The sequence below is a fragment of the Nanorana parkeri genome, unplaced genomic scaffold, assembly GCF_000935625.1.
Source record: "Nanorana parkeri isolate BGI_ZX_2015 unplaced genomic scaffold, ASM93562v1 scaffold460, whole genome shotgun sequence".
NCBI classification, from domain to species: Eukaryota; Metazoa; Chordata; class Amphibia; order Anura; family Dicroglossidae; genus Nanorana; species Nanorana parkeri.
Genome location: NW_017306728.1, coordinates 692,389 through 700,977, shown reverse-complemented (window position 1 = coordinate 700,977; position 8,589 = coordinate 692,389). Strand labels below are relative to the sequence as shown.

At 41.7% G+C, this 8,589-nt stretch overlaps 1 protein-coding gene across 1 annotated transcript in view; it reads right to left on the bottom strand.

Annotated features, from left to right (window-relative positions):
- COLEC11 (collectin subfamily member 11) overlaps positions 1-4,307 on the bottom strand; it is a 22,730-nt gene extending 18,423 nt beyond the window's left edge. Inside the window, exon 1 of the mRNA XM_018560510.1 lies at positions 4,237-4,307. The gene's annotated coding sequence lies outside the window, so the exon portion shown is untranslated. The remainder of the gene's footprint in view (positions 1-4,236) is intronic.
- Between the last annotated feature and the right edge of the window lie 4,282 nt (positions 4,308-8,589).

The following is an 8,589-nucleotide window of genomic DNA, read 5'->3' as shown; positions in this document are numbered from 1 at the left end:
TTTATTTCCATAGGTACATGCTATATCACAGATGCTCAGGAAACAAGATGCCATCCAAATGGGAGGGGAGTCATTATAATGATTCCAGTACATGCTATCATAGAGAATACAGGAACAAAGTTTTTATTAGGCAATGAGCAGTCTCCAAAGTAAACCAAACGTTGGCCAGTTGGCGGCAACTATTTAATTGCATCATTTTTATAGCTGCCAACATTTGAAAATAATTCAAATGGACAAACTGCTGTACAGTCATTGGAGCTGGGTGTGTTTAGCCCTTTACTGTCTTAAAGAGACTTCCTTCACAATATATCTACTATATATACTACATGAATCCATCTGAAAAATCCTAGATTATTATTCAGACCACAAGTGGTTACTTAATCCTCCTGTCCCATCGCACTCCTGACCGGACAAAAACCCAAATCCAACTGGGTGGGTGCGGTAGTGACAACAGATGCCTCCGTGAAATGTAGATAGATGAAAGTAGTCACTCGCACTCCATGATATTAAAGTCAATGCTGTTTATTGACTGAGATAACACACATCTCCTAAGCGACGTTTCGAGACCATGCAGTCCCGTCCTCAGGCAAACAGAGAGGCAAACAGCTATATAAAACACTCCCTGGAATTCATAAAGACTGTCCTAGTCCAGCATTGTTGAAACTACAAATCTCGTCATGCCCCTGCCACTGGGAGCCGTACCTGTGGCTGTAAGTGTCTTGGCAATTCCTCATAAAGTTTGAATTTCCACAACAGCTGGAGTGCCCAGTTTGTCTGTCCCTTTCCTAGACACCCATTGGAAATCGGTCTCCTGCCCATGCAAAAAGTGGCGCTACTAGCAACAGATTTATGTAACATCCTATAAATATGCCACCGCACTCCTTACCAGTCTGCCCCTAAAAAATGGGTGCTGAAGTGGCTGTGGATGGCGCCGCTCAAGTCCAAACAGATAAGGTATGTCAGCAGCATACCAGAATGAAGTGTTAAAAAGGTGTATTTATTGACGCATGCACATCATGTCACAAAGAAGGCAACATTTATGGGTCACTCGGGGTCCCTTCATCAGGCTTGAGTGGCCCAGAGACATTGCCTTCTTTGTGACATGATGTGCATGCGTCAATAAAGATGTCTTTTGGACACTTCATTCTCGTGTGCTAGATTCATTCATGTAAGGCGTATATGAATTTGTCGCAGAATTGCCCCAGACAGAATGTTAGACATGATACTTACACGAGACACACATTACTCCACTGTCAAAAATGTAAACAGCCTGTTCACATACAAGTATTCCGGTGTCTGTAGAGATGCCTGATCGCTTGTATTTGCTGCTGGTGTCGTCGTCCCCATGTTACATATCAACGCGAACACCAGAGCGTGAGCAATAATTCTAGAGCCATTAATCACTGATAACACTAAACTCATGAGCAGTAAAAGCTTTTAAAGTGGCCAATTATGGGTGTCATACTTTTTGGCGATTTTGCACGGCGCACAATTTTAAGGCTTGACATGTTTGGTGTCTATTTACCCGACGTGACCCCATCTTTTATATTTTACCAAGAAATTGGGGTGATAATAAATGTTTCATAACATTTCATAGGGAAACAGTTTTTTTTTTCCAAAATGTTTTGTACTTTTTTTGTTATATAGTAAAAAATAAAAACCTCAGTGATGATTAAATACTACCAAAAGAAAGCTCTATGGGTCCCCAAAAAATGGTATAAAATTAATTTCAGTACAGTGTTGCATGACGGAATAAAAGTCAGTCAAAGTACCGCAGCGCTGAATACTGAAAAATGGCCTGGACAGGAAGGGGGTTTAACACCCTACTCTTTAAGCGTTTAATGAATTTGTCGCGCCATAATATAAAAGTGTACAACCACCTGAATTTGTTGAAATGTGTTTCTTGCTGGAAATACCAAGAAAACTATTGTGCAGCTTTTATGAATTTGGCCCGGGACTTTATAATAAGGCCATAACACCAGAAATGTGTTGAAAATGCTTTAATGGATCGCTCCCACTGTCTGCAGGAATTTAACTTCACGTTAGGGCCCACTGATATGAATGGTAATGCAGTACTTGTGGTGTGCTTTAATACAATATATATCTGATGACAGATGATTTTATCTTTTTTAAGTAAGAACATTCAATATGGGAGTAGTGGAATGTATCAAAACACACAATCCACACACAACAATGCATGGCATAATAACACACAAAACTGCACACATTTTTATGTGTGACTCCAGAGATAGTGATTATAAAATCTCATCTTGAAAAGTTTACAATACAGTTGTTCATCTGTCTAAACCAAAAACGTGCCAAATCTCAAAATGCTGAAGAACATTAAGATTTTCGCTGTCCAACTCTGTATTTCTATCCACGTTATCTTTCTCAATTAATTGCATGGAGCTTGTAGATATTAGTACACGTGTGTATGCTTGCTGGCGTAGATTTAAAAAAAAAAAATCACATTTTACAATTACAATGCAGCTACATGTACACAAAAAATGTTCATGGGCCAAAGTATAGTATATACACTTGAGTTTATGAGAATAGAGTTATTAGCAAGCAAGGTAGGGCAAAACTGGAGCCATGATCCAGATGTACACAAATTTAAAACAGGATTGCTACCTGACACTAAACTCTGATCTTAAAACTTAAAAATGTCTTCAAGTACCCTAAGGCCTGGTTCACACCTGGGCGATTTACAGCGCGTTCCTACGCGCTATAAAACGCTCAACATGTGAAAACTGTAGGAACGCACTGCAAAACGCCCTACGCCCAGGAGCTTCTTTGGGGCGTATTTGCCGCGTGTATCCATTAGGATACAGCCAGATAGCCCTCAGAAACGCGCGTTTTTTTTACAGCGGATCGCGGTAAAGGGGTGGTAAGAAACGCGCGGCAAACAAGCATATTCGGTACGCCTAGGTGTGAACCCAGCCTAACTATTAACAAAGATGTATTGTGTATCACTGGGCTGTAGATCCTCAAATCATCTCTGAATTGGTGCTGGCACTGCCCTTCCTTCTGGAGGGGGGCTACTTTTGTTCCCCATTGTCCCTGAGTGTGTTGTAAAGTAGCCACCGCTCCAAGCTCGCTCCCGTGATGGACTACAATCTCACATTTAGTTTACTAATTTGTATTGAGATTGTAGTCCATCACTGGAGTGAGCTTGGAGCGGTGGCTACTTTACAACACACACAGGGATCATGGAGGAGAACAAAAGTAGCCACCCTCCAGAAGGAAGGACAGTGTCAGCACCTAATCAGAGATGATTTGAGGATCTACAGCCGAGTGATACACAAATAAGATACATTATGTTAATAGTTTAGGTACTTGAATGCATTTTTAAGATTAATTCCGGAGTCACTTTAAGATTTTTAACATGCCTCCTTGCATTGGAAATGCATGTTTTTCATGCTGATAAACTCCTGAGTTTAGAGTCACTTTAATTGCAAGTTCGCCGATCCTTTGGGATAACTGATCAGTGCTGCTCATGCATGGTTTGTCCAGTACAGAGACACTATATGGCCAACAGTATGTGGACAGCCCTCTAAATTATTGAGTTAGATGCACAAAGCCGGGTCCATAAAGCTATGGTTTGATGAGTCTGGTGTGGAGGAATTCAAATGGCCTGCACCCAGGTCTAAATCTCAATCCTACAAACTGGAATACTGATTATTAGCCAGATCTTCTCATCTAACATCAGTACCTGACCTCACAAATGCTCTTTTGTCTGAATGGAAACTGATTGCCACAGACACATTCCAAAATCTGGTGGAAAGCCTTCCCAGAAGAGTGGGGGCTGTTATAGCTATTAAGGGAGAGACAACTCCATATTAATGCCTTTGGCATTAAAATGTGATTCCCAACAAGCTCCTATAACCATCACGTTCTCAAACAATTCATCCCCACAAAGCACCCTCCTCATGTATCACTTCCCCCTCCCTTTTAGATTGTAAGCCCTCAGGGGCAGGGCCCTCCTTCCCATCTTGTCTTGAATTGTATTGTGATTGTAATGTCTGCCCTATATTGTAAAACGCTGCGCAAACTGTTGGCGCTATATAAATCCTGTGTAATAATAATAATAATAATAATAAGTGTGATGGGCGGACGTCAATAAACTTTTGTCCATATTATATCTGATGGCCTAGCAACACCAAAACTATTGTCACTATTCCTGCTGTTAGAAAAACTGAGGAAAGATGAAAAGAAGTTAGTGAAAAGTTTCATTACCTTGTATTTCCCCCGAGGCTTGGAGTTGGAACTGTCCTCTGACTTGCAATGTCTAAGGACCTCATAGCCGCTGTTTACAAAAGCCTGACAGATCTTAATTGAAAAAGATGCCTTCAGTTCTCCAGCTCAAGGAGTCACAAGTGTTATCTGTAAACAGCTTCCTGTTTGAAAGTTTTCAGCTGCTGTGCTGGATAATTAGGCAAAAAGTGTGGGAAACAAGAAGGTGCCCTGCGATGTAACCCGCTCAAACGCTATCTCTTTATAGATACTGCCATCTGTTACAACAGGAGAACAGAGAGGGGTTCAAGGGAAGACAGGTTACCAGATGTCATGGGTTACGTTCATGAACTATCATGACATACACTTATAAAGTAAAACATGTATGGATATGGCTCATTAAATCCTGCCGAGATTTGTAAATATGGAGAGAAATCAAAAAAGGAAAGCAAAGTGCATGAGGAAATTTTCATATCGAATAAACAAAAAAATGATCAAGTATATTGTACCTCTAATGAGAATTGTTGTTTTAATGGCTTCAAATACCGCTATCAATACCATAGCTAAACACCAGAACAAAGGCATAGGGCTTTGTTTAAAACGTCATCCCCGTTCACATAGCAATAGTACCCCTAGATGGCGCTGATGAGTATAGGAATTACTAGTCAGCACCACTCAGGGGAGCTAGCGCCGTGCGAATGGCATCCGTCTGGCTATGCTGCAAGGGAAGTTTTATCAAATGAAGCCCTTAACCCTTTTGCTGCCAAGCCCTCTGGAACACGTTACACCTCAGCTGGCCACACCATTTTTGCAATTTTTCCCATTGTTTTCATTTTCAACTGCTGCGTTGCTAGCGTTTGTAAAAAGACCCCGCCAAACCATATATATTCTGAAAGCGCAGGTCCGGTAGAATAAAAACATGGTGCTGCTAAATTTGTAGGCCCTGCGAGAATTGTGCAAATGTTCATCAAATAAAAATACACAATTCAATTGATAAAAGCACTAAAATCAGTATCGGTGCACAGAAAAACACATTTTTATGACTAAATCTAAAAGATAAAACTGCACTGAGTTAATAAATTACAAATATTTGTAAATGTTAAATTGCGCCTTTTTGTGAAACAGTAAAAAAAAAAAATGAAGGGACGCAAAACTGTAAATAAGTGTTTTGTGTTAAAAAATCGTTTTTGTGCTGTGTTGGTGTTTGTGTTGTGATAAAATGATACAGGCGTACATTTAATTGCAACACAAAGTATCACAACAACCAGCAATGCGTTACAAAGCTTTGTCATGCACTACCACATTTAAATTAATGTTATCTTAAAAAGAAAAAAAATCATGCACTGCGACGCGTTCTAACAACGCACCACAGCGCATGTGCATGGCGTACACCACAATATGGTGCACATGCATGTTATGTGTGGGGGAGGGGGTTGTGTTTTTTTTTATTAATATTTACATTTTTTAACAAATTTTTTTGTTTATTTTTCCACTAGGGGGGCTTCGGTGAAATATCAGGGGTTTAAACAGAACCCTGACATTTCCCTTTTGCAATAGAAAAAGAAATTGAGGACACAGAGTCCTCAATTTCTTTTTCTGCAGCCTGTGTTCTAAATGAATGGAAAGCACTCACTCAGTGCAGAGGCTTCCCATTCATTCAGAAACTGGAGATAGTAAAACATTGAGTGCTTGAGAAAGTCAGGAATGAACAGAAAGTGATGTAAAACACTTCCTGTTCATTCATAACTGGGAACACATAGTACTATGTGTCCCCAGTTATTTACAAACACTGGAGTGATCAGACGATCGCTCCAGTGTTTACTTTGCACAGAGGATCGGTAATATCAGAAATATTAACCAATCCTACGCTCGGCCACGCACAGAGCCGCTGTCATCCTGACACTGACAGGATGACAGCGGCTGCTCTCTCCTCCCTGATCTTTAATGCCGCTCGATCATGGTGATTGAGCGGCTCACTCCTCCGCTGGCCATTTCTCTTCGGATCCTGCTGCCTCAGCCTATACAAGCAGGGGAGAACAGTGGGGATCCATGGAGGCACAGAAGATGAAGATGCTGCAGACGCTGGCAGCCGGTGGCGCCAGCAGGGAGGGGGGGAGCGGCCAGAATTTTGATTAATAGCTGCCATCAGCAGCTGCCAGCTATTAGGTTAAAGGGGACCGGCTCTGACATAAGGTCGCTAATGTGACCATGAGCTTATGGCAGAACGGTAAATGCCACCAACATATGGCATACTGACCTGGCAGTCTGGGAACAGTTTTGTTTTGCCGCATGCCACACGTCGGTGGCAGGGAAAGGGTTAAACTGTATTTCCTCTTTTGAAATCAAATTTTTTAAATAAATCCTTTCATTTGTCAGTTTTGTCGACATTAAACATGTCAACAGAACCAATCTTGTACAAAGAAAGGAAACACATAACCTCCTTGAAAAAAATAAAACCCATGCAAAGCGTGGCTTGAAATCAAATTTGAGAAAACACCATTGTGTGTGTGTGTTATGTGTTCCCATTCACACCCACATAAAAACTATTTTAAAAAATAAAAATAAAATATATACAGCACTGCGCAAAAGTTTTAGGCGAGTGTGAAAAATGCTGTAAAACAAGGATGCTTTCAGAAAGAAAAGCGTTAATAGTTTATTATCTTTTAACAAATTGGAAAGTAAATGAACATCCAAATCAAATCAATATTTGGTGTGACCTCCCTTTGCTTTCTTCTAGGTACACTTGCACAGTTTTTGTAGGAACTCAGCAGGTAGGTTGTTCCAAACATCTTGGAGAACTAAGCACAGATCTTGTGTGGATGTCGGCTGCCTCAAATCCTTCTTTCTCGTCATGTAATCCCACACAGACTCAATGATGTTGAGATCAGGGCTCTGTGTGGGCCAAACTATCACTTTCAGGACTCCTTGTTCTTTATGCTGAAGAAAGCTTTTAATGACATTGGTTGTATGTTTGGGGTCGCTGTCCTGCTGCAGAATAAATGTGGGGCCAATCACACGTCTCCCTGATGGTTTGGCATGATGCATAAGTATCTGCTTGTATATCTCAGGATCTCAGGACACCATTGATCCTCACCAAATCTCCAACTCCATTTGCAGAAATGCAACCCCAGGCCCGCAAGGAACCTCCACCATGCTTCAGTGTTGCTGCAGACACTCATTATTGTACCGCTCTCCAGCCCTTCGGGGAACAAACTGCCTCCTGCCAGCTAAATATTTCACATTTTGGACTCATCAGTCCATAGAACCTGCTGCATTCTTTCAGCACCCCAGTTCCTATGGTTTCATGCATAGTTAAACCGCTAAGCCTTGTTTCCACATCAGCGGTAAGGCTTTTGGCCTGCAAGGCCGCAAAAAAACCCATAAATCACTGATACAACGGTTGGAGTCAGCATAGATGCGGTGGCTAAATTTTTAATTTTTTTTTCCAGGCAAGTAAATTTCCTGCAAGTACAGAAAAATACCTGTGGAAGCTGCCAAATTTCAAACAAGGTTATCACTTCGCACCAGCTCTCTTCGGGGAATTACAGAATACTTCTTTCCTGTTATGGAGATTAGATGGAGAGTGGTTTGTAACTCATATCAGGAGGAAACAGCCTAGGGTGACAATGCTGCTGCTGCATATATACAGCACAGGGAGTAAGTGTTGTCACTGTAAGGCAGGAAGTGTGTTACTCGATGTTGGAAATATGGCCACTACAGTCCCCATGATATATTCATTTTATTGCATTATAGAGCAGCAACCTATTTTAAAAGGTTTTTACAGAGAACACTGATCCATCCTCAGCAGGCCTTGCTACTAAGCACAGGTTCACACCTAGGCGGCACAATTAGATTCCTATTGGCTATTTCAATTTGCAATATCCAATAGCAAGCTGGCTATTGCACCCTCCCTCTACTGTTGTCAATCACTAGAAGAGTACCTGATGGAGAACTTCAGGACCCCCTCTGCTGATTGACAGCAGCAGTGGGCAGTTGCAATAGCTAGTTTGCTATTGGCTATTGCAAAGTGAAATAGCCAATAGGAATCTTGCTATGCATTCCTATGCAGTTTTCTTTTCCTGAACTGGCGGCTGCTCCGATGTCCGAAGGGGGAAAAAAAAAAAAAGCAGTGAAAGGTTTACTCTGAGAAAGCTTCTCTCCCAGGCGGCCGGGAGCCGCTATCCAATATCGTGAGACACCCGGAGCGTCCGGGAGAGTTTAGACGTCAGAAAGCCGAACTGATTCTTCTCCTCGGCCGCTCTGTAGCTGCAGCGGCCGCAGAGAAGAATCAGTTTGGCCGTCTTCCCTTCATCGTGGCCAAAGAGAGCAACCGCTGCAGAAGCGGCTGCAGTTTTC